At 44.7% G+C, this 26,815-nt stretch overlaps 1 long non-coding RNA gene across 1 annotated transcript; it reads right to left on the bottom strand.

Moving 5' to 3' along the window:
• Positions 1–7,471: 7,471 nt before the first annotated feature.
• On the bottom strand, positions 7,472–18,610 carry LOC129329783 (uncharacterized). Its single transcript, XR_008597022.1, has 4 exons — positions 18,523–18,610; positions 13,869–13,916; positions 13,300–13,343; positions 7,472–7,604 (listed from the first exon to the last, which is right to left on the bottom strand). It is a non-coding gene; the product is annotated as an uncharacterized LOC129329783 (long non-coding RNA).
• Between the last annotated feature and the right edge of the window lie 8,205 nt (positions 18,611–26,815).

Below are 26,815 nucleotides of genomic sequence, written 5' to 3'. Positions count from 1 at the left end.
CCAGGATGCCTACATTTCCCATCAAAACTTGAGGGAAGCAGACAAGTGTCCAATCTGTGCCTTTTGTCACTTGTGGTTCTGCTCTAAGAGCCTCTCCAGCTCTAGGAAATTGACAAAAACTTTAGGGGGCCAGTCTTTCATGGTCAATGCTGTTTCTGGCTAGTCATCACCCAGAAGAAATTCTGACTAACCTGTATGTACAACTAATCCCTGGTAGTTTTTGCAATAGAAACATGCTAAAAAATGTTTACTCACGAAATACATAATGCCCTACAAAATATGTAATTGAGAGAATCTCTTTATATAGTTATTGATGTAGTTTCTTTTTTCCTTCCACACAGGCACACACACACTGCTCACACAGAGTTGTAGATAAATTGCTCCACTGTCTAACTGAAATTTTCAAACCAAATTATGAAATTTCAGATTATTAAAATGTCTTGCCTGTTAACTAGAAATAAATGCACACAGCAAACATAAAACATTTTGTGCGGATTCTCCATCCTCTCTAGTCAACTCCAGAGGTGGTAATCATTATCATGATAACTAAAAGGTAATTACTTTATATCTCCTTAATTATATCATTTTAAAATCAGGCATTTAAAGAATGCAATAAGAAACTTAGAGTTATGCTTTCAGTACAACTGTGCAGCCAGCCATAAAGCTATTAAGAGAGTACATTTAAGATACAGAGGGTTGGATGTCAGGGCTATTGAATTAGCTACCTTCCTTTTTATAATATTTTTTTTAAAATCCACTTTTTCTGTGACCTGAGGTGACAGTGCTTTGTGGTGCATGCTATTGTACTCCTTGGTTTTCCTTCTCCGCGTTAAACGTAATGGGTTGTCTCAAACAGGGCACTGCTGTGATGTGGAGTATTAACTGTGAAATGTCCTTTAATGTATACAATTAGTTAGATTTTGAAAGAACCAACTTTGGAAATGCCTGCAAAAGAGCATCTGAGCCAATTAGGGATTCTGAAGTGCTAACATCTGACTGGGTCTACTTTATTAAAGAAAAGAAGAAAATGAAATGAAAATAAGCACAGTTGCCACTGGAGCTGCTGAAAGCCAAAAGCACTTGTCACAGCCAAAAGATTTCACTGCAGTTCAGACAGAGCCCAGCTAATGAATATAACTTACCTTGGTGGGTTTTAGCTGACTTTGAAATTAAAGTCTCAGCCCTTTGGATAAGAGTGGAGCTAGACTTGAGTAAAATGGATGCAATAAATTCCATTGTGCAGCTAGATCCCTAGTGTGATTTCCTTTCCATCCATGACCAATCAGTATTTTTTTTTCAGTGACTGGTACTTTTGTTTGAGAGACTGGGATTTTCTGGGAGCGATTAGCACTTTTCATGAGTGATTGGCAGGTTCGGCCCGCAATGAGACAATGGGAAGAATCATTAGGAATTCTAATGCAAGTTTGTTTCCACCACTCACAGAATGATTCAAGAAAAAAACAGCAATCTATGTTTATCAAGAGCACTCAGCTGTCATTTGTTTATTTTAAATTATCACTTTTTAAAAATAATAAAAACAAAACTGATGGGTGAGAATGTGAAAGCAACCCAGGTCTACGATACACAGTTAAATTAATTACTGTCCATTTTAAACATTTGTGGAATTCAGCAGTTTGTTTTTATTCATGTCACACACTGAAATGTCATACCCTCCCTGCCCCCAAATTAAGACATGAAACAAGTATCATGACGAAACATTGTTATAAAATACTCTAATCAAGTAGTTTGGATATTATTTTCCCATCCCTATCTCATTCATGTATCTTTGCTATGGGCTGTAGAATGGGAGCATTGTTGGTTCATTCATTCGATTACTTGCTCACATTTGCACCCCAGCCTTCCTCCAAGGAGTTTGCAATAGCATTTATTAGAGTTACTGCAATTTTCCATAACCAGCTGGGGAGTGACTGCTTCCTGGCTGTCAGTGTGTTGTGTGAGTAATGCAAATTACAGTAAAAATGTCCACGTATGGGTGACTGTCGACAATCTAGGATAAACCTTGTGACTGTCCAAAAACTATGAAAAAACAATTGTATAATCCAATTTTATTCAGATTTCATGTGCTTTTCAATATTTACATGTTCATTTAAAATATATATTAGGAAATTCATAGAATGCATGGGGGGGGGGGGTTATCAGCTTTTCCATGTGAATGTGAATATTCTCCAGATTCTGGGCATTTCCTGTAACATATATAACCCAGAAAAATGTTTTATTCTATCTGTCAATTTGATAGATCTGTTTTAGCTTTGCACAGAACTACTACCAGTCTCCAGCTATGCATCAGACTTTGTACCATGTAGTTGATCTGGCAAGCGACTTCCTTGCATGGCTGATGTCTGTCCATTTTTCTATCTTAAAACAATGAAAAAAGCAGTGTACAGGCAGGATGGATCAGTTTTCTCTGCATCCAAAGTTGCAGAGAAATATTTCTAAAGATTAAAAAGAGTCCAGTAGCACCTTTAAGACTAACCAATTTTATTTTAGCATAAGCTTTCAAGAATCGAGAACTTGATTCTCGAAAGCTTATGCTAAAATAAAATTGGTTAGTCTTAAAGGTGCTACTGGACTCTTTTTGATTTTGCTACCACAGACTAACACGGCTAACTTCTCTGCATTTCTAAAGATTGATTCCAATGCTGACTAATAATTGATAATTAATTGTGACTATAGTCTGGATTTTGTTTTTCCATGGTGTACGTTATGCGAAAATGGTAACAACATCCCAAGATGCTAAATAGTTGCTTGTTTATAGTAAGTGTTTTTGCGGGGGGGAATGTTGTTTTAAATTGAGATTATGAATGTATTGTGCCATACTTGACAATTTAAAGTTGTTTGGCGTCAAAGCTATCAGGATAATACAAAATTATGCAAGTGTAATCAAAGGAAGAAAAAATCAGACAAGCATCATTATATTGGAGGACCAGCTTAAAGTTTTCAAAAGAAACAAGATTTTTCATTTCCAGAGATAACAATTTATCTGTACCAACATTGCAGAGGCAGATAGAAAACCATATGGGAAAGCATGTTAGTTTGAATAAAATTACAAATGTGCTGGAAAGCATATTTCATATTTTATTATGTTGTATTATTTAAAGTATGAGAGCATAAATCCAATACTCTTTAGATGAAACAATGACTACATCTGATTTTTATGCAGATGTTGTGCACTCTTCTGAGATAAGACTCAATTTCTGAATGTTTTGTGACTAATTTATGCCTAGTTTTCATCAAGCAAGCATTTTTCCCTTTTCAATTTGCACACAACGCTCTGTAATTCATACGTTTAAGATTTTAATATACTTCGATTACAACAAGAAAAGTGTGGCATAATGTACTCCTAGTTGAATCCTAGCTAGAGGAGTGGAGAACCATCTGACAAGCCAGTCCTAAATGTTTCAGTGTGTTAGAAAATAAGAAACATTTTGACATGCATGTGTACAGTGCAGCAGTTCTACTACGGAAAGGAGCAGGGGAAATTGCTTGTTTGATAGTACCCTCTCTATCAAAATGTCCGTGCCTGGAGGAATTTAGCAAATCAGAGAAATCTGACATCGGGTCAGACAAATGATTGTGAGGTAAAATTGTGTTATTATGGCATACAAAATATCCAGCTAATAATATATTCCAATAAATGGGAGTCTGGTTTGCTGTGAACTACACAATTCAGATAATTCAGTAATGTGCAAATCATCTTGAGTGTTTCCCTCCTACACATTCATCCGTACTTTAGGAGGATGCCACATATATATCTAAGAGTGATCATCCTACTAAGATGAAGTAAAAACAATCATATGTGAGCCATTTCACTCATAATTTTTTCTGTCTCAGAGATTAATCAGTATGTGAGGGGAAAACATGTACACTGTCATGTGTGAGTTCATGAAGTCACCATGTTTTTAACAGCAAGGCAGGCCAGCTAATTACAGGACAAATTAATACCACATACAACCATCAGAGAAACTGTAATGGGCAGGATACCATTTTCATTTCATAAGTATGATAGATACGATTTTGTATCCTGTTTGAACAAATGGCCTTTCAGTCACATTTTGGAGGATTTGCTGTAGAAAAACAGATTTATAGCAGCAAAGTGATTTCATATTCATTTCAGGAGAATGAGGACCAAAAAGTCTATTAAAAAGTAACCTATAAAGATACATGGATTTATTCTAATTTTCTCTGTCTCTGTAGTGGGAGATAAGAACTGGTTTATAAGCCTGTGATTCAGAACAGAGGCTATTTGGACAAGTTTCCACTCCAAGATTCTGCTCATCAGCCTCTAATTAGCACCTCATCACTTTTAACTTTATGTCACCCAGCTGGTGAGAGGAGACTGACACCTCCAGCTTGAACTGGGCTTTTTTCCATTTTCCTGGAGCTCATCAAGGCATGTGGTGCTTTCTTAAAGTGCAGCTGGTGCTGGCACTTCCATTGTCAATGTAAATCATTATGTTTGTGGAAAGGTGATAAGAATAGTTTGTTTCATGTCCCTGGTGTTTAGCTTTAGGCAATCCAAAATAAAATAGGTTCAAGGCTTCTTCTGGCTTGTTCCTCTTAATTTTTTTTTAAAATCAGATTGTTATTCTAAATAGAAAACTGGATGTAAGAAATGCACCTAAAAATGTTCCGTGTTGGACATCAATTTGTTCTTCTTTCACTCAAGTTGAGGCTCCTTTGAAAAGCAATGAAGCATTCATCAGATGAATATTCACTGCAGGGTTTGTTTTATTCAGCAGCCAGAGCTCATCAAGACTCAGAAGATAAACAGAGAGGGCCCCAGTCAGTACTTGGATGGAAGACCACCAAGCAAGACTGAGGCTCTACGCATAGGAAGGCAATGGCAATCCACCTCTGCTTCCCATGGTTAGGTTTGCCATGAGATGCTTGCAACTTGATAGCATGCTCTTCTTGGCAGTGCAAATAACCCAGCTTAGCTCGGACTTGTCAGAGTTTGAGAATTAACCAGGTTTGGCCACGGTCAATACTTGGATGGGAGACCATCAAGGAAGACTGGGGCTGCTATGCAGAGGGAGGCAATGACAAACCATCTCTACTTATCTCTTGCCTGGAACACCCTATGGGTGGAGTTGTCATGAGTTGGTTGTGACTTGATGCCATGTTCTTTTTTATAACAGTAAATTATCTGCTTGACCAATCAGGGGTGTTACTAGGATATGTGACCACATCTCTCTGTAGCTAAAATACATTCACTGTCATAGCAACTTGCCCCTTGCAGGGGCAATTAAATGGAATGCATTAGAGATGGAATGCAGTAAAGGCCCTTGAAGCCCTCTGATCCCATAATGTCACCTACACTTGTGTCCCAGCTTATCTCTCTGAGAACTGCTAGCTCAAAGCTCTATTAATTTCCAGATACTTCTTTTTCTGTGGCCTGACTAGGCCGAAAAAACCTGAACCAAAGTTTTGAAAAGCCAAGGAACATACTAACAGAGGCCAATTTCTTGATAGTGTTTATGTTGCACAACTGTAAATCTTTCACACTTCAAAAGTCAGATTTATTAGCCAGATGCTAATGTATAAACGCACAACTATATTTGGTTTCTATTACTCCAGCCAGAGAATTTGCCACATCTTCCACAACTTTTCCTCCAAGTTAGAATTCTTATTTGTGGGGCCAACTCAAAGGCTTAGGGTGCTTGGGCAGGTTAACAAATATACATGAAACATAGCATGGAGAAAAAAGGCCACAACTTTATTGGTTACAGTGATAGAAGTATTGGTACAGCATAGGGTGAGGATCCCTGCATCGGCTGACCCGCCTGCCAGCTGATGACCCCTCACGCTTCAGCCCGCCTGCTGAAAGAGAAACCATGGGATGACAATTTGCAGGATCCACAAATCCTCTAAGTGGTTCCCCTCTCACCTGGAATCAGGCACGCTCTGGCAGCCCCTGAGCTGGGCTTGTCCCTGCCCATGCCTGGTCCAAGATCCCTTATGAGGATCCCCATCTATGGGAAATTGTGCACGCAGGCCCTGTTTCCCCCCAAGGGGATCCGTGCCCAATGCCCAAACCACCACACAAGTATTATGATAAGGTATAATTGCAGTAAAACCCAGCCCAACAAGTAAACTGCTTTCCAAGCAGTTGACAAAACCCCACTATCACCCAAAAGTTGTGAAGATAAATGCAATAATACACATAAATCCAGAACCATTTTGCCAAGCTTCAATTAACAGTTGTAAATAACCGCATGAACAAAGACTGTACAAAAACCATAAATGAGTGATGTGTGGGAAGGATTGCTGTTCAGAGCCAAACTGCCTCATGCACGCGGTCAGCTCCTCCTAAATAGAAGGATGGTGGACCCGAAAAAAAACTTCTCTCACATCGGGAACAAAGTCCCCGCCTTCCTTCTCCCAGCCAGATTCTCTGATTGGCCAGCTAGGTACTTTGAACTCAGTGGCTCCCTGGACAGTTGTGGGAACTGTGTTGGATATGCCAGCCAGGGGGAAAGGAGCCAGACTGCCCTCCTCTTGCCAGCAGCCTGCAAACTCCAGCCCCATTAAGATCAGAACCATTGGCTTGTGGGGCCAGCTCAAAGGCTTAGGGGTGCTTGGACAGGTTAACAACTATGCATGAAACATGGCATGGAGAAAAAAGGCCACAACTTTATTGGTTACAGTGATAAGGAGTGTTGGCACAGCATAGGGCATGGATCCCTGCATCGGCTGACCCACCTTCCAGCTGATGACCCCTCACCCTTCAGCCCACCTGCTGAAAGAGAAACTTCAGGATGACAGTTTGCAAGATCCACAATGGGTGACAGCCTCTAAGTTGTTCCCCCATCACCTGGAATCAGGCATGCTCTGGCAACCGCTGTGATTGGCTTGCCCCTGCCCATGCCTGGTCTAAGATCTCTTACGGGGATCCCCATCTATGGGGTAACTGTGTGTGCAGGCTCTATTTCCCCCCAAGGTGATCCATGCCAGATACCAAAACCACTACTAGACCTCCAAAATGGCTCCCGCCAAAGTTCCTAAAACTGCAACGAACCCCAGAAGTCATCCCAGATGTCCTGCAGCCGTATATCCTCTCCCGAGCTGGACAGGTGCACCCCATCTGAGTGGTACAATGCTTCCAACCAAAATGAAATGTCAGGGTTATGAATCACCAGACCCCTTGACTCTAGTACAGTGCAGCCCATCCTCTTAGACAACCATCTCTGGGTCAAGTCAATCCTGTCATCTTCCCATACCTCACACCAAGAGCAGTGCTCTAGCAGATCTGACCAAATAATACACAAGTATAGGTAGCAGATCTAAAGTGTCTCAAGGTCTTTCAGGATGGCTTGCATAATATCCAGCCTGGTCCTCTTGGGCAAGTCATTTTTACTGAGTTGCAGGACCATGGCATCAGGAGTCCCAAACCGCTTGGTCAGCCAGAGAAAACAAGGAAGTGGGGAGTCCCATGTCATCCTACCTTGTGCTGATCCCCTTGATGGATATTAAGTCTGCAAGCCCCAGGTCCAAACTCCAGCCTGATCTTCTTGCATAGCCAGCTTCCCAATGCACAATGCTGTGTCCCATGATCCAAACCAGCCTGCGCCATCCTGAGGGGTCTAAAAAGAGTGTGAATTAATCACCAGTTCAGACCGGTTGTATGACCTGAATGAGCTGGAGCACCATCAACCGATCGCTTTAACATGAGCACATGACAGGCCAATCTCAGAGGATGTGGTAGTCGCCCCAATCCTAAAGGAAAATGCCTCAAAATCCTTAGGGGCCCAACTGCTGAAAGACCTATGCACATTACACTGGTAAATTGGAAGCATGTAAGGGGGGCATCGTCCCTATGAACGAAGAGGAGGCCTAGACCCATGGGTGGACAGCCAGGTAGGTAGACAGCATCTCTATGGGGCATGGACAAGAATTTGCACAGCCCATGGAGACCCTGGTCTCCTGCCCCAGTTTATCTGTCTTTGATTGATGGAGGGATATGCTTACGTCATTGTCAAAGAAAAACACATCCCCAACAGTTAGTGCCCAGCCAGCTGGGTACTTTGAACCCCGCAGCTCCCTGCGTAGCTGTGGGAGCAGTGTTGGAGACAGCGGCTGGGGAGAAAGAAAACTGGACTGCCCCCTCGCCAGCAGCCTGAAAACTCTAGCCCCGTTAAGATTGGGGCTGGTGGCTTTTCCTCAACCATTGGAGGATGATATGTGATATGGTAGATGTACAAGTGCAGTGGATGTAGGGAAGAAATGTGACTTAGCTAGTGAAAAGAAAACACCTACTTCATTGTTCTTATCAAATCCTGAGAGGTTTCGGTAGATTTGGGTGAAGTGTTTCTAACAAATTCAGTTACATTTTTCTGAATGATGATGATTTTGCTACAAGAAATGGGGTGGGTGTTGGGGGGGCGGGACACACACACAGGGAAGTTAAAACCCCATTCTTGTAACATCTTTCCCCTGCTTCCAAACAGTGAACACTCTTTTTTTTTTAAAAAAAAAAGGGGGAGGGGTAGCCTGATTCATCAGGATTCTAACAAAAAGTCCTTGCAATTGGTGAGGGGAAGAAGACCATGTATGCTTGTGGACTGTATCCTGCCCACTTTTGGTATAGCACTTACTTTCCTCATAGAAAGTAGGTAAAAGGTAAAGGTAGTACCCTGTGCAAGCACCGAGTCATTACTGACCCATGGGGGGACGTCACATCACGACATTTTCTTGGCAGACTTTTTTACGGGATGGTTTGCCATTGCCTTCCCCAGTCAACTACACTTTACCCCCAGAAAACTGGGTACTCATTTTCTTGACCTTGGAAGGATGGAAGGCTGAGTCAACCTTGAGCCGGCTACCTGAACCCAGCTTCCTCCAGGATCGAACTCAGGTCATGAACAGAGCTTGGGCTGCAGTAGTGCCGCTTACCACTCTGCACCACAGGGCTCTTAATGCTGATTAAAAAAACTATTTTAGATAGTTTTCCTCTACTCATTCCCTTTCATCACATCTTTTCATTTAAAAATCAGTTTTAATAAGTAGCACAAAGGAAAACTCATTAGAAAGTTATATGTATATACCAGAGTTAGGCATTAGAAAGATGGATATTCTTTCTTAGACAGATAGGATCCTGCCGTATTGTTGTGTTTTCATTTTTGAAATACCATCAGGAGTTTGTAAATTTTCTCATGAGAGATACACTGGAAAATTTTTGTAATTTAACTGTTGTTTTGGGTGATTTCAACTCCAAAATTCAATATCAGGTGGAAGAGAAGTTTAGAATGAGTTTTACTATCAAAGTAGTGGATTTTATTCCTAGGTAAGAGGTAAGAGCTGTTCTTCTGCTGGCTAAATTTTTTACTTGTATGCACCATTCTTAAATGAAATGGTTCATGGTATTCACAAACAGGAACAAGCTTCCAAGTACATAGAGTAACATACAAAACAGTCCTTTGGTTTTGCTATGTATTTGGACTGTTGGAGTCAGTGTAGTTTTGGGGACACAGCCACTAGTTATCAGAGCTGAGAGAGACTATGAAGAGACCATTACAGCCAGTATTCTTTCTTTATTTGTTTATTTGATTTATACCCCACCCTTCCACGAATGGGCTCAGAGCGGCTCACATCATCCATAAAATACAATAAATTCATCGTCAACTATAAAATCAATAACACTTATAAAACCATCATTAAAATAGTCCAGGCACCTTATACATAGGCTACGTTAGGTAAATTATCAGAAACCTGCATATAGGCCATAGCATGTGGGCAGAACACATGGCCGAGGGCAGTCACAAAAGAGGTGGTGGTCTTAGATGGAGTGAGAGGGGACACCCGCTGCTCCTCAGTCAAAGGCCCAGTGGAACATCTCCATTTTGCAGGTCCTGTGGAACTGTAGTAGGTCCTGCAGGGCCCAAATCTCAAGTGGGAGAGCATTCTACCAGGCCGGGGCCAGGGTAGAAAAACCCTGGCCCTGTTTGAGGCCAGATGGATGTCCCTCGGGCTGGGGACCACCAGGAGTTGTTTGTCTGCTGAGTGCAATGCCCTGCAGGGGACATAATGGGAGAGGCGGTCCCAGAGGTATGCCAGTCCCAGTCCGTGAAGGGCTATAAACACCAAGGTTAACACCTTGAACTGGATCCGGAACTCCACTAGAAGCCAGTGCAGCTGGCATAGCACAGGATGGATATGCACTTGAACTAGTGTTCCTGTAAGAATGTGTGCCGCTGCATTCTGGACCATTTGCAACTTCCACATCAGGCCCAAGGGCAGCCCAGCATAGAATGAGTTGCAGTAGTCTAGCCTGGAGGTGACCATTTCATGGATTATTGTAGCCAGATCTCAGGGCAAGAGATAGGGTGCCAGTTGCCTGGCCTGTCGGAGATGGGAAAAGGCAGACCTGGCAACAGTCGTGACCTGGGCCTCCACTGAAAGTGTGGCATCCAGAGTCATGCCTAGGCTTATCACTGTCAATGAAGGCTTCAGTTGTACCCTGTCAAGGGTTGGGAGCTGGGTCCCCAACTCCATTGCCCCACAACCCAGACACAGAACTTCCATCTTCAGGGGATTCAGTTTGAGGTGACTCTGACATAACCGTGCTTTCATGCCCTCAAGACCCTTGGCCAAGGAATCCAGAGCAAAATCATACTGGCTGTCCATCAACAAAGAGTTGGGTGTCATCCGCATATTGGTGACAACCTAGCCCAAAATTGCAGACTACCTGGGCAGGGGGGTGCATATAGAGGTTAAAAGCATCAGGAAAAGAATCGCCCCCTGAGGGACGCCACATACCAAAGAATGGTGGGCAGACATCTGTTTCCCAAGTGCCATCCTCTGTCCCCAGCCATGGAGGAAGGAGCTCAGCCATTGAAAGGCTATCCCACGAATCCCCACATTGGCAAGGCAGTGTGTCAAGAGATTGTGATCAACCATGTTGATCTAGAAGTATCAGCAGTACCGACCACCCTGATCCAGGTGTTACTAGGTGTTGGTTAGAGATGGCTGCAGTCGTTGTTCCTTGTTACTGGTTATTTGATTATTTGAAGCACTGCAGTTGCCTTCCAGTCCCAATACATATTACGTTTAAACCTAGAGTAGCCTACTGCTTAGAAATAAGATCCATCAGATATTTCTGTTTGTATTGGGCTTCTTTGCTCTTATACCCCTTTTGGCCATGAATACATATTTCACAGGACTATTGAGCCCTTTCAGATGTTCAAGTCGGGTGTTCTGTGGGTTAGGGTTACCAGTCCCCCACTGAGGGTGGGAGATCCCCTTCTCCCACTCTTCACCCCCACCCCTGCTCACCTGGCTGGTGAGGTGGAACAAGCATCCTGGGGTGCAGTCTGGGGGCATGCGGCATGCTCCCATGTGCCACAGCAGCCCAATCCAGCCCAGAATCAGGTCGAATCAGTCCAGGTTCAGACAGAATTGGGTCAGATTCAGGCCGGATTTGGCCCAAATCAGGCTGTTGTGGAGCGCAGCAGCACTCCAGCATGCTGTAGTGGCACAATTTGGCCCAATTCAGGTCAAATCGGGCCAGGTTTGGGCCGAATTGGCTCAAATTGGTCCGCTGAGGAGCACAGCGGTGCTCCTGCATGCTGTAGCAGCCTGATTCAGCTGGATTCAGGCCTCTGTGGAGCATAGGAGTGCTCCCAGGGCAGCCCACGGCATGCATGATGATGTCACTTTCTGGAAGTGACATCATCACACAAGCCGGGAGTGCTTGCTTTGTGAGCACGTCAGGAGAGTATCTCAGGTAGGTGACAAGTCTCCAGCCTCCCCTCAGGAGGGTAAGGGGACCTGGCAACCCTACCATGGGAATTGAGAATGCATGCAACCCATGATTTTCCTAGTATACACCATTTTGTGTGAATAGGACAGTGCACTATATTCCATGAACACAGAGCTTAAGTACACACAAATGTGTTTAGTATACACACAGAAAATACATTTGTTGCCTCATTCATACAAAAAGGTGACCATGCATATCAGTAGGATTGTATGTAGGATGCCCTTCTGTTATTCACAGTCAAAACACCAAAATCAAATGTCTGAAAACAGCTGTGGCCTCTCAAGAATCTTTTTCCATGCATATGTCAAAACAACAATCATCTCCTTTTGTACTTTCCAGTGAAGGAGAAAGAGAAGAAGCATCTATGTCTAATTTTGAAAATTATATCAGATACACTAACTTAGATCTAATTTTACACTCTGCATAGTAGTTTGTTGTTGCTGTTGTTATTGTTAAAGTTCTCATTTTTCTATTACTAGGGAAATTAACACTCTGAATTTATACATGCCACTGAGTCTGACATATGTAAAAGCATAATTCCACATTTATGATGAGTCTATAAATATAGATGCTTGGTGGTTATCAGTGGAGCTGCTCATTAAAATTCAGGACAGCATACAAAATTGTATCTTTTTGGTGGAAAATATGAAAAGGAAAGCTAAAAATACCTACCCTTTAGCTCTTTTACAAAAAAGACTTGTAAGGCCTTTTTTAACATGTTTCAGCATTTGTCATAGAGTAGGATACACTTCACAAAGGAAAAATAAATTGTCAGAGAATAGTAGGAAAGAAAACTGTAGTAGTTCCAAAGGCTAATGTTCAAATCTGGTCCAAGGAAAAATGAGCAGATATTTTCCCCTGAGACTGGATGCTATTACAGTCTCAGAGAGCAAACCAGTACTAAGCAGCCAGAATTGCTTCTTGACAGTGTAGTATCTATCAACCATCACTTGATTTAGTTTGAGTCTTTCATCTTTTTAGCCACTCTTAGAAAATCCCTGCCACTTTCTTTTCTCCACCATTGACTAACTATCTCATCCCTAAACCCAGAGAAGCCAGTTTAAAGGCCAGTTTATTATCCTGAGAGAAAAGCTTCTCAGATCCCCTAGTTATCTTAATAGGACTGGTATGGAAAATTGCAGTTCTTTTAGCCAAGGTCTATAGAGAAAAGCCCTCAGACACATTAGATTCATTTCCATAGTGGCCTAATATTCCTGACAAACCTCAAGTATATCTGTGGTCAAGAGATGGCATCCCACTCACTCCTGTTTTCACTGGATTAAAAAACACTTCTTGGCAAAAGGACGGCCTCTTCTTTATGCAATTCAAACTGTTTGCTTAAATTCTTGTACACATTCTTATGTTTCTTCAACCTTGGTAGTTTCCCATTCCTTCTTCCCAGGACGCACCAAGGGATTCTTACATATTGTAGCAAGTTGTACATCAATTACTATAATGTGTATTATATCGGGCTACCTTTAAAAACTGCTCAGAAATATGAATCGGTTGAAAATATTTACCTTTTAATTAGAATGCATCTTTTCCAGCATATTTCATCTTTTCACTAGAAAAAAACAAATACCTAATTAAAGGGGAAATTGGGGGTGGTTGCCTTTCTGCTTTATTCTATCCCACTCCCCTTTTTCACCCTTTAAGGGTCTTTCCCCCCCTTACTTTCTAATTCTGATGTGTGGCCTAGTAGGGAATAAGAAAGGGGGTAAAACTGGTTTCTGGTCCACAGCCCTCCATAATTGCTGTTGCATACGCACTTTTGTGCAGGTGTGGCCAGAAAAGGGGGAGGAGCAGGGGGAAGTGGCAGCAGCAAGCGGAGAAACGAAAGTTGTGTGCAACAGATCCTGTTTTCACTTATTCAGGCCCTGCTTATTTCTACTGCAGCTGTAGATGTCCCTGTGTAGATACAACCTGTTGCTGAACTTAGACTGCTGAGTGTGTGGTATTATTATTTTTTTATTGGTAAAGTGTGTCTGTGAGTATATTTTTGTTGTTTTTAATGGATATGTCCATGGTGTGGATCATTGTTATGAGCTCACTTTTGGTCATTTATTTATTAACACATGCAAAGTCTCACCTGGATCCAGACCACCTCCCAGAACCAGATTATGAGCACCATCAAGCCCTGGGCAGGTAAGAACAAACAGGGAATGCTAACTTGAAGGGAAGTGGGGTCTTCAGATGATATATATTAGCCTATATGCTCAACATGATCAAATCTGTGAATAGTTAAATCCAGAGACTGGAGCCAAAGGCAAACGAGACAGCTCTCTCTACAAACCTCAAAGATGCCTTAGGTCTGCAAAAGAAAAAAAGAGTGTTAACCCCCCCCCCCCCCACACACACACACACCAAATAATACAAGTAGCATCCATAGCTTTAAGAAAAGAATACCTTGGTCACTGTTGCTAGGCAACCACATCAGTATTGCCAGCCTTCAAGCCTTGGTTTTGGTCAGTAAAATGTGTGGGCGGGTGGACAATTTCCAGGGCTGTTTTGGCCTTTGAAGGAGGACTCAGTGGTGCCAGGCCCAGCAGCAACAACCAGGCAACTTGCTACCATGTGACTTGTACAAGTCACCAAGGACTGTCTGCTTGCTTCTGTTTGACAGCAGCCATTCCACAATGTTCTATAGTGGTTAGAGTTTCAGACTAGAATGGGAAGACCCAGCTTCAAATCACCACTCTGCTACAGAAGTGCACTGCATGACATTGGGTCCATTACACATTCTCAGCCTAATATACCTCACAGGCTTGTTACAAGGATAAAATGGAAGAAAGGGAGAGGAAGCAAGCTGTTTGGGGTCCCCATTGTGGAGAAATGCGGGGTATAAATGAAATAATTTTTTTTAAAAGCTTAAGACTGGGGGTCAGATGAAAATAGGTTGGTTGGTAAGTGGGGAAGAGACAAGGAAGCAGGGAAAGGTGAGGACATGGGGGTTGCCAGAAGGAAGGAAAGAGGAAATCACACGAAGAAGGACATACAGTGGAAAATGAGGTGCCCCCACAAGTTCTTGTGAGTTCCCTAAAACACAACTGTGCCTGGCCTGGCAGCTGCCACTGCACAACTGAGTAATAGTTTTCCCAGGCAAAGGCAGCCAGGGGTAGGGAAGAAGGGAAAGCTGAGGATAGGGGACAGATAAATGTAGGTTGGCTGGTGGGTGGGAAGGAAGGAAGGAAGGAAGCAGGAAAAGAGGAGAGGCTTTGGGGCTTTCAGGGAAGAGAAAGAAGAAATAGTGGGGTAGGAGACAATGAGTGGTCTCCCACAAGTTCTTGCAGGCCCCCCTTTGTGGAAGTTAAAAAAGCACTGCCACCACAATTCTGCTCTCCTCTCCATGCATTTAGCATACCTTGATGGTAGTTGTGTGGAACTATGTTCACAGTAACACCAACCAGCTATTTGCTTGAAGCTGGATATGAGTTTTGTCCAAGATATTGAATTCTGGCTCATGAAGCACTTTTTGCACCAACAAGGGATGGAATTCAGAATGGTTATAGTGTCATTGCCCTTACTAGATCAGAAGCACATACATATTTGCTCAGTGTAATGAGGGTCCATACACTAAATAAGAGAATTGCTTCATTTAACAATTTGGTTTGCAAATTGCTGCCTGTTCCTTATGCAGGGTGTAATGAACTTTTGCTCCCTTACCTTATTATGGGTCATGAAGTATTGGCAGATAGTCATTTTCATGTACATAAATAATGAAAACATGTGTGAGTAAAACATGAAGAGCTGAGATAACATGAAGATCATGAAAGTGTGTATGAATCAGATAAACAGATATATCTTTTTTAGAGCAATTCAGCCTTGTAATGATAATACCATACTATAAGCAATATAAGTTCAGATATAAAAGTAAGAAGCAACATATTGTCAGGAGTAATAAAAAAGATTTAAGTGCATGTAAATTTAGATAGATCAGCAAGAGGCAAAGCATAATACTGCTTTATTATGCACAGCTACCTGTTTGAAAACCATATGGAGTAGAATATAAAAGAATAAGAGATGTTAATCATGTGGGTTTTCTTTCTTGAAAATAAAAAGACTACATAAATATTCTGTATCCTAACAGAATGTAATTAAGCATTATCAAGTCTCAAAAGGTTTTTGTTTCCTTAAAGGTTATTTAGATGTTTAAGATACCTTTATACATTGTACTCCCAAATAAATAAAAAATCCTAATTACATAAATGGTTTAAATAGAATGCATAGTTGGAGGCTTGGGGGTGGGGAGCTGAACTTTCTAGCTGAAACAGTACAATTATGCAGGAGGGAATAAAGGGGTAATGAAGATATAAGCCCCTTGTTTCTATGATACTGGAGTCTTGTCTATTACACTGATGTGGATTTTCCCTCATGCTATCAAGTGCTTATTGAGGAAAAAATCTGTATACATTCACTCTGGAGCTCATGTACAAGGTAAATGTGGTGAGAAGCTTCTAAGTGACTGTAGCAGCTGGAAGTTTCAACAGCTGCTACAGCCACCTGTGGAGTACTTCCTTCCAACCATCTCAGCATTGCCCATCTGCTTGGTTGCTCATCTTCCCTCCTACCTGTATCTGTCTTCTTCTGGACTCAGAGCAGTAGAGAAGTCATAGTATTTCAGACTTTTTACTGCATTGCAATCACATTAAGCTCATCTATATCTCCATTCCCCATTTTAAAATGGGAGGTTTTATACTGCCTCTTTGCTATATACATAATAAACAATGCCATCTCTTCTTTTCTCTGCAAATTAAGTTGAGCTTTTTTAAAAGAAATATTTCTTGTAAAAGATAAAAATAATTGCTGCTTGAAAGTCAATGGTGGTTTAGGTCCTGACTCCTATATGTGCAAGCAGTTAAATTCAAAGAAACATGTTTGTTTAGCTAGGCTTCTGAAAATAAATTCCCCTGGATTCAGAATTTATCTCCTGTTTGTGTTGCAAGCTTTTCTCTTTTTTTTGGCATAATGATAAGTGTTTCTCATATATCTTAACATGATCACTTTGCAAGCCCAGAAGCAAATAGAAATTACATAGCCAAGCCAGCAGTGCATATCACTTGGGGTACAGGTTTGAAAATGAATGTTAACAGAGACCTTGTAGACATCTGAACTCTATAAATCCACAGGTGTTTAAGTAGCCCTAAGGGCTGGGTCACATAGCAAGCTTGTTTCAGTCTGACTTTACAAGGATTTAGTACTGTGTAAACGACACTTGCAAGTTTTTCTCCTTACTGCTGAGTAAAACCAGTAGCGGCCTGAGCCACTTTTGAGTTTTCACCATAAAAAGGTAAGTAGATTATTCATTTTTTCTAACAACACTTATACTGAAGGCATTTTAGAACTAACTGCTGGTCATATGTGAGATCACTCTCCATTTTACAGTCATCGTTTCAACAAAGAATCACAGAAGAATGGAAAGAGCCTGGGTGAGGAAGATTCAACTTCTTTCTGTGAGCAAGAGTGGCTTTGAAAAATGGCTTGCTGCTTCGCTGCCGCCCAGTAGCCTGTAAAACAGATTGAACCAGGGCACTGGATGAAGAAAACTGTAAGAGTCAAATTGAGGGAAAATGGGAGACCAATTGGTTAGGGGGAGGAAGTAAATAGAATTGCAAAATGAACTAAGGTGTTCAGGAAAAGGCCTGGACTTGAGCAGGGGCACAGAGTGGGCCTTGCTGTCTATCAGGACATTTAATGCAACCCTTTTTCTTACCCATAAAGTTTGGCCCTGATTCTATTGTAGTATTGCATAATAAGTTATTTACATGATTTAAACATATATCAGAGTATTTAATATTACTAGGTGGGCTTGTTTTCATTTTTCTAAAAAAATTTCACATATGTACTGTAATATGAGTACTTCTTTATGGCTATTATGCTTTTATCCTGCCCCTAGGATATTAGCATAAAAGGAACATCCAACATCACTAAAATATTCAATATACAACAGTATATTAAAATTTTACTGAATCAAAAACAAATGAAAATCTGTAGCTTCAATCTAACAGAGCCAACCACTTTTCTGATAGTAGGGTTGCCAGTGATTGGCAACTGACAGGATTCCAGGGGGACATGGGGAACACTTTTGGGAGACAGCATGATATCAATTTCAGGGAAAACCCAGAAGTGATGCCATGTCTCTCTAGAAATCACCAGAAACTCTATGGTAAATCTATAGAGTTTCAACAGATTCCTAGAGCAGCTTGGCATCACATTCGGCTTTCCCCAGAAGTGATGTCACACCGTTGCCCAACAGCAAGGTTTTTTGAAACATTATTGGCAAGCCTGTCTGATAAGGAACAGGGATTGGAGTCTAACACTTCTGAAAGTTGATGAGGTGGAATTCAGCTTTTATGAAAAAAGTACACATACTCAAGCCCAGCTGGGCTGGTGACCCATCTGTTTAGCAACCAGCTACATGCATGATTGTCTTAGCAGGATCAGGATGCATATATCTAAGAGTCACAACAATTAACACAGCAGGTCAATCTACCAAGTGGTTATGTGTCAGCTTTAATTGGTTGGGCAACCAGAAAATATTGAGTGCATATTAACATGCAAGAAAATAAAATGCAAGGGTATGTATTTACAGAACAAGACACATTGAGAGTTCCCAGCAGGATTTGAGTCCAGTGAGCACACATTCAGCTGTACATCTGTTGAATGTACCATGAGAATTATTCAATACACTTATAAAGAAAAATCAAGTCTACACTGTACACAGATTGTATGTGCATTCACTGTACCTTGTGAAATAGTGAACTGGAACTGAGTCCCTTATCTTCCAGAAGTTCCCATCAGGAGTTGTAGTTTGCCTGAAGCAGCAAGTTGTTCAGTCTTTCCTCACAATCAGATCCATATTTAGAACAGATGGCTGGGAAACTACAGCTTGGCTGGGCACCTGGAATTTGTCCCCTGCACCACTCTCCTCTGTGACCCTATTATATTGTGTATATCTCTGAAGCGTCTAGAGACATTTAAGCAGGAGGATGGGGCTGTCAAGAGAAAAGAATTAAGGGGTCATCATGATTCAGTACCCCTTCTCATCAAGGAGCTGGGCTGGTTATCTTACTTGTTTTTAATATGATAGTTGGATCAGGTCAGGACAGTGTGAACAGAGAGAATATTGGGCTGGGATCTATGGTGACTCTTGGCTGTTCTGCAGCAGTCTGAAGCATGGAGATCACTATTTAACATAGATGTCTAGGGAATTATATTGTATATTATATATACAATATATAATATATTATATAATAATATAATAATTATATAATATATCATATCATATCATATTATATTATATATGTATTTTTGTATTATTGTATGGAATATATTTTTGCATAAAATGTATTTTGATATGAAATTATTTTTGTATGTTTTGTATGAAATGTATTTTTGTATGAAATGTATTTTTGTAAAAATGTTTTGAGAATACATTAGGGAACTGAAACTGGCAAATGAACTTGGTCTTAAAAAGGGCGATCTAGAGGATTGGAAAATTGTAAGGGATCAGTTGCATTACTTGACATGTGCACTTTAAGAGGACGATTCAGTCTACAAGCAGCTGGTTCAAATATCGTATAGTAACCAGGGAACTCCACCCATTTGAGTTTGATTTCATCAGAGCCTAGATTGGAGAAAGGCTTATTGGAGACAATTGTAAGTTAGTACCTTTCTTTCTGTTGTATAATGCCTGCATTCGTAGATGTTGTTAATAACAAATATGTGACTGTTGGTTAGATAGAACTATTTGGCCGGAGGAAGACAACACTCGAAACAAGCCACATCAAAAAGGGCCGGCAAAGCTCGTAGCCGCTTTTACTGCCTATGCCTCCGAAATATCACTTTCAACTTACAGCACCGGAGGAACACCAACCACTTGCGTAGAGTTGATGATTCTGAACTGTACGCTTGTAAGAGGCATTAGAGAAATGGAAAAGATGAAATAAGGAGGTTCACTCAACAATCTTCAAAGGTAGTGGACCATGTGATTACCTATGATTAATTATATGTAAGGAGAAAATATATAGACACATGGTGTGAAACATAAATGTTATATTTGAGTAATTAGGGGTGTTTTGATTGAACCCCATTTTTACCTCCCTGAGCTTTGGCTTTTTGATGGTTACCAGACACGAATGTCAATGACCTTCAGGCTCCATTGGCCTCCCATAAGGAGAAATTGAAGGTTTCTCATCTCGAATTGCAACAGTTGGTGGGGCACCAAAACTTCACTTGTAAAGCAGTTGCCCCAGGAAGGGCCTTCCTTCAGTGGCTATGCGATGCCATGGCATCTCTATGGCTGCCTCATCATAGGCTCCACATTAGTCACATTATAAGGGAGGACTTGTTGGTCTGGGAGGCTTTCCTCACCTTGTTTAATGGGATCACCTTCTGGAGGGAGGACCTGGTGATTGAGACTGAGCTCCAGGTCACTTCCAATGCTTTGGGGGCTACAGGCTTTGGGAGTCTATTTTCAGGAGTACTGGGGCACTGAATAGTGGCTAGCCAGCTGGTGCAATGGTGTTCTTATCAAAGACCTCACCTTCCTGGATTTTTTTCCTATCCTGGTAGCTGTTTGGCAGTGGGGAGACAAGTTGGCCAATGATGGATATAAATTTGAAGAAAGGGATTTTATATACTACTTCTGTGCCTTTCAATATTACATGCCTTGCACTTTTTCTATGCTCAGGAGCCAATGTAGTATTTGTAATGCAACCTGTAAGAATATGACACTTGAAACAAGAAGAACAGAGAAGAATGTATGCTGACTAAAAAATATACTGCTTGTAGAGATGCACTTATAGAAATATTACACATATGATATATTATTCTATAGGATTCCAATAGGAATCAGTACCAGAGAGCCTTTTGTAGAAACTGATTTATGCAGCAAGCTGGGTCGGCCACCTGTGACATTATCTCCCTTAAGGCTGCAAAATTGGGAGAAAGGGCAGAAATGGGGGAAACATGCCTTTCTGCCCATGGACTTCAGTTATCTGAAGGCCCCAAGGCTGCCAAGATGAGACTTCACGGCGCCGTCGAAGGTAACATTAGCAAAAGAGAGGTGGGCAGGAGGAGGCAGGTGTCCTTCCAAGGGGAACAAGCACAAGGACAAGATAAAAAGCTGCAAATCTTGGAATTCCCCCAATTAAGTAGCTGACCTAAACTTGCTCTTCCAATCAAATTAACCCTAGACACCTGTGTCAAAGACTGCAAGCCAATAAGATAACAAATATTAGAATATTGTGATATTATTATAATTAACCTGAGGGTATAAATTGCTTTGCACTTCTATTGTAGCTTTGATGAGCTTTGGACACAAGGAGACCACCTACTCCTTGTAAAAGGGCTCCTCCATTGTTTAAATTAAACAATCATATATTGCTTCATTCTACAGGACGCCGTGGTGTGTGTGTCTCTTATTGTGATTGGCAAGAGGGACACCTAAGGCACAAGTTTGTGCATAACACCAACCACGTGCTGCACTTTTGGCATGTGGTATTTGTGACAATTTAGTTGTGGTGCATGTGCTTAACTCCCTCACATCCAAATCACCCTGAGTTATGAACCTGGTCAGAGCCCTCACACTCCAGAGACTCCAGCTGAATATTTTGTTCCACCACTGCAATGGTGCACCCCTCACATGTTACCAGTTCTGGGCTTGTGACCAAGACAGCCCCCGCCAAGCTTGGCTTGGTGGGGGTCAAATACAGCACTAGACATGGGCGTGAACTAAAAAAAATAATGAACCAGCGGTTTGTGGTTTGATGCCAATGACGATCCCAAGATCGTGAACCGCAATGAACATTTTTCATTGATGAACCAGTTCGTGGTTTGTTGGGCATGGAACAGCCCCCATGGCACTTAGAGAGCCCATATTACCGGGTAGTCTTTTGCAGGCTCTCCCCTACAGCCATCACCCAAGTTTGGACAAGATTGCAAAAGGGATCTTGGAGTTATACCCTCTCCAATCCAAGGCCCCCAGGAAACTCTCATTCGACAGAATTAGAGCCACCGGTTGACGTTGGCCCAGTGTACAGAAGGTGGGTGTTGATGGCGGCCGCTGGGCCTGGCAGTCACGGGGAGACATCAGCAAGAGACCTCCACTTTAGTGGGCGGGGGGTCTGGCCACTTGCTGGCAGCACCCCCCATGTGCCTGTCCGCCAGGCCAAAGAGTAGCGCTGGCATTCCCGGCATGGGTGGGAGAGGACATGTCATTCAGACGGGGGCCTGATCCCCCAGCAAGTGAGGGTCCTCACCCGAGCGTCCCACTGAGGAACAGTGTGGCAGCAGCAGACAGCACCCACCTTCCTGCCTTGCCGGATAGGACGGGAGGGAGAGGAGATGTCATTTGGAGGGGAAGTGGGAAGATCCACCAACAGCCGCGAGGCCTCCTCTGAAGCTCCCACTGAGCTACTCTGTGGCGGCAGCCGACAGTACCCACCTTCCTCCCTTGCCAGAAAGGACGGGAGGGAGAGGAGATGTCGTTTGGAGGGGTCAGAGTGCTCCAGAGAGGGACAGGATGAAAGAGGGTCTTTGAAGTCGGAAGATCCCAACAGCTGTGAGGACACGTGACTGGTTGTGGGACCCATTCCCCCCATGCACAGAAAGGAAAACAGGTGCACATGGATAGGGGTGCACTGTGCAGCTCAACCTGTCAAGCTCAGCAAAAGCTCCTGAGCTGCCCCTTGGTGTCCAAAGCAACGGCAGCAGACAGCACCCAACTTCCTAACTTCATGGAAATGGTGGGAGGGACCCATTCCTCCCTGCTCAGAGGGGACACCAGGTGCCATGGAAGGCGGGGTACCATATGGTGCCACTCTCACATTGGCAACAGCAGCAGAGCTGTTCCTTGTAGCAAAAAGCAGCATCAGCTGGCAGCACCACACCTTCCTGCCTTCGTGGAAAGGATGGGATTTGAAAGGCAGGTGAGGTTGGGAGGCATCTGAGCAGATCCAGAGAGGGAGAGGTGTGAAGAGGGAAAAGGAACTTGTCTGGGAGAGGAGGGCAAAGGGTCACCAGCCATGGAAGCAGCCCAAAGAACTGAGGGAGGCTTGAGCCCGCTGTGGACGAGCTGGGCTGGCTACAACCCCAGGGTGGCTCAGAGCCCAGGTAGGTCCAGGTCCACGGGAAGGTACCCCAGTAGGTTGAGGTTCACCTTGATGAATGTCAACATGTCCACCAGGTCCGGGTGCAGACTTGCACGGCGGGGAAGGAGGAGGTCTCCCAGGAGGGAGAACACCCGCTCGCTCTGCACACTGGTGGGAGGGCAGGACAGGATATTGGTGGCGATGATGGACATGTCCGGCCATTGGTCAGATTTTCTTGCCCAATACTGCAACGGGTTGGCATGGGGGGGCTCGGTGGGCTCAGAAAGGTACTTGCGCACCATGGCCCCTGCCGAGTCCTCCACTGAGAGGGATGCACCCGCTGTGCAGCAGCCAACCACGCAGCCCACTGACGAGGCCCAGTGATCGAATGTGGCCGTTGGGGTGGCTATTCCCTGGCGTGGCTCTATTTCCACCTCCTCCTCCTCCACCGCCTGCCCCTCGCCACTGCCCAGTTCCTTCTCTCTTGCCCTCTGTCTCTGGAAACGGAGCACTACTCTGTGGAGCTCCTTTTTCCAGTGCTGCATCTGACCCGCCTGCATGGCGATGCTGCCCTTCATGTGGGGATCACAGAGGGAGGCCAGTTGGTATGGTGCCTCGCAGCTTAGAGGATGCAGGCATTCAGCGACGCAGGCCTGGATTCTCCTGACAAAATCCAGGACCCTAGGGAGCAGCTCTTGCCCTTGCTGGAGCTTCTAGGCCAGAAACTGGTCTTGGCCATGGATCAGAGGGAGGACCTGACCCAGGTTGGCCTGGTAGGAGCACAAGAGCTCAGTGGCATCCTTGAAGGGTTTCAGGATTCGAGACATGTGGGCAAGGACTCTCCAGTCCATGGAGCTGAGGCTCAACTCCTCTCCCCTCCTCAGCACATTCGAAGAGGACAGAATGTCTTCCAATGCGCTCTTCTGCTCTACCAGACGACATATCATGTCATAGATGGAGTTCCAGTGGGTGGGCAGGTCCTGGAAGAGTTGGTGCTCGGGGTCCCCTGCCTCCCCCTGCCTCTGGAACAGCTCGCGGGAAGAGTTTATGCTGCAGGAAAAGGGGGAAGCGATGCGACAACAGCTGTCCAGCAGATTGTGCATCCACAAGGTTCCCTCGTCCCAGCTGTCCCTCGGCGTGCTCCCCAGCCCGAGCACGTCCCGCATCACGAGGTGCAGCTTGTGCATCATACACACCAGGCCCGGGAGGGATGCCTCTTTCAGGGCTGCCAACATGTTGGCTCCCGCATCCATCACCATAAAGCCATGGACAAACCCTTCCACCTCGGACGTCCACTCCTTCAGAGCCACCTTGATGGTGGTGGTGATGTTCTTCCCGTCCATCCTCCGGGCCTAAAGAAGAACCACCCTGTAGCCCGTTGTCAAGCTGGGCACCTTTTTACAGCTGACAGATCTTGGCCTGGGGAGGCAGAGATCCTCTGGTTGCCACCAGTGGACGATGATGGCAAGGTACCCGTGATGGCAGCCTCTCCACAGGTCAGCCGTGAAGTGCACTGTTTTGCCTTGGGTGGCTGACAGGTCTCTGCGCACCATCTCTCGCACTGCCTTGTACAGGGCGGGCACGATTCGATGCCCAACAGTGCGCTGTGACAGCATGGAGAACCATGGGGCAAAGTGCTGGAGCAGCAGTTGGAAGCCCACCCCCTCCATGACCGATAGGGAGAAGCCTTGTAGGGCAATCGTTTGTGCCACCACACAAACGCCCACCTCCTGAGTCCTTGACCTCACCCTTTTCAGTGGAGCCACCCCGACCCTGATGGAACAACTTCCACCAAGGCGGTCTGCCTGACCCTTCCGCTCCCACCAGCCGCACCCTCAAGGCAAGGCTTCTAGCTCGGGGTGCATTCTGGAGACCCTCCCATCGATCCCAGATCAGACAAACTGGTGGCCTTTGGTCTCCCCCCGACGGATGTTACGCTGGTCGAGGACGGAGACCACAAGCTTAGGTGGTGCCTCTTCAGGTGCCGAGTCAGGGCCGTTGATGAAAGGTGCTTCGGGTCATTGCCCCTGCCCACCAGGCCCTCACACACACAGCACCGCATCACACAGGGGTCAGTAGGAAGGGCCCGAAAGTGCCTCTAAACATTGAGGTTGAACCTTAGCCCACTAACGGTTCCAGGGGAGGGAGAACAAAGGGTTGCTGCTGAATGTGCCACGGAGCTGGCAATGGAAGATGGAGTGATGGGTGGACTGCAGGCAGGGACAGCACCACCAGTAGTTTGGGAAGGGGACAGGCTGGATGTTTCCTCGAACCCTAACCATTCCTCCAAGGATCCCTTGGCCTCCTCCTCCCCCCAAATTTTCAGGAGTTCCTCTTCTGCTGCCGGCAAGACCTCTTCAGCCTCCTCCACTGCCGCAACTGGTTATTTTGGGGGAGCGGGAGTCTCTGCTGTTCCAGAGTCCTGCACAGCACTTCTTCCCATGCTGCAACCACGACAATTTCTGCACTTCCCCCCACGACCACTCTTGTCCCCCACCCAAAGCCTCATCGTGCCAGCAAACAACAATTGAGAAGAAGAATGGAGATGACACTGTGAACCCTCAGCCAAGGTGCCCACCAAGCTTGGCCCCAGGGCCCTGTGGGATTCACCTCCCTCCTTTTGCATCATAGTTTATTACAGGGACGGCCTAATTCTCTGTTTGTTGGCCCCAGGGCCTGGCAGCAGCTGTGGCACCAGAGGGAGGGAGGGACTAGAGCCCTAGCCCACCACTCCCTCAGACCTGAACAGATCAGGCACTAATGTGAGCCCTCGGCCAAGGTGCCCACTGAGCTTGGCCCCAGGGCCTGGCAGCAGCCCTGGCACCAGAGGGAGGGAGGGACCAGAGCCCTAGCCCACCACTCCCACAGACCTGAACAGATCATGCACTGTGAGCCCTTGGCTGAGGTTCCCACCGAGCTTGGCCCCAGGGCCTGGCAGCAGCCCTGGCACCAGAGGGAGGGAGGGACTAGAGCCCTAGCCCACCACTCCCACAGACCTGAACAGATCAGGCACTTATGTAAGCCCTCAGCTGTGGTGCCCACTGAGCTTGGCCCCAGAGCGAGGCAGCAGCCCTGGAACCAGAGGAGATAGATCCCTACCCCTAAATCCAAGCTGAATGATACTCTCAGTCTCTCTCCCCAAAGGCTAGCAATTGGCAAGCAAGAGCTCTGTCCCACTCAACTGCTCGCTGAAACTGAAAACCAGACTGGGAGCCTACGGCTATTTATAAGCACAGGTCCCATTGAGCAACGCAGGAGGTCTGTGTTTGGCCATCAGAGCTCCCTATCAGGGTTTACAGGGATGAGATTGGAGTGCCCGTGGCTACAGGACACCCCCTTCTTCCTCCCTCCCCTGGGTGTCTTCTCCCAACTTGTAACCGCTTTGCAGCTCCGTGGTTGGAAGGAAGACCTGCCGATCAAGGTAAACTGGGCTTCCATTCGGCATTCCAGGGCAACAGAAGGAGCGCAGACAGAGTTCAGGCATTCCCCCGGCTCCGTTGCCAGGGGAATTGATTGCTGACGCCTGAGTGTCTGCCTTCCCAAACCGCAGCCGAACACACCGAACCAGGCCTCTTCTGAATGCTGGTTCGTTGGCCGTGGACTATCACGAACCGCCGGATCGCGGTCGCCATTTTCATGGTTTTTTGAAGGTCGTAATGCGGTTCGTGCCCATCTGTATTCAGCACCCATTCATTTAGGATTGGGGCAGCCTCCACAGCTGAGACCATGAGGTATCCTGGCCCATTGATCCAATGTGTAGGTCAGTGGAGGTTGTCAGCTTACAAGTCTTATGTTCACCCCTGCTGGTGCTTTTATAGGCTGTTGCTAACTATTGTTTCTTTTCGGTGTTGTTATTCACTGAGGGAGGTGTCGAATCTTCATATGCTGGTACAGCTTCATCTTCTGGGCAGCCCATCAAGCCAAGATGAGACCAATCAGATCCCAG

The sequence above is a fragment of the Eublepharis macularius genome, chromosome 5 (genome assembly GCF_028583425.1).
Source record: "Eublepharis macularius isolate TG4126 chromosome 5, MPM_Emac_v1.0, whole genome shotgun sequence".
Lineage (NCBI taxonomy): Eukaryota > Metazoa > Chordata > Lepidosauria > Squamata > Eublepharidae > Eublepharis > Eublepharis macularius.
The sequence above is the reverse complement of the archived record's forward strand: the minus strand, read 5'-3'. Positions and strand labels throughout refer to the sequence as shown.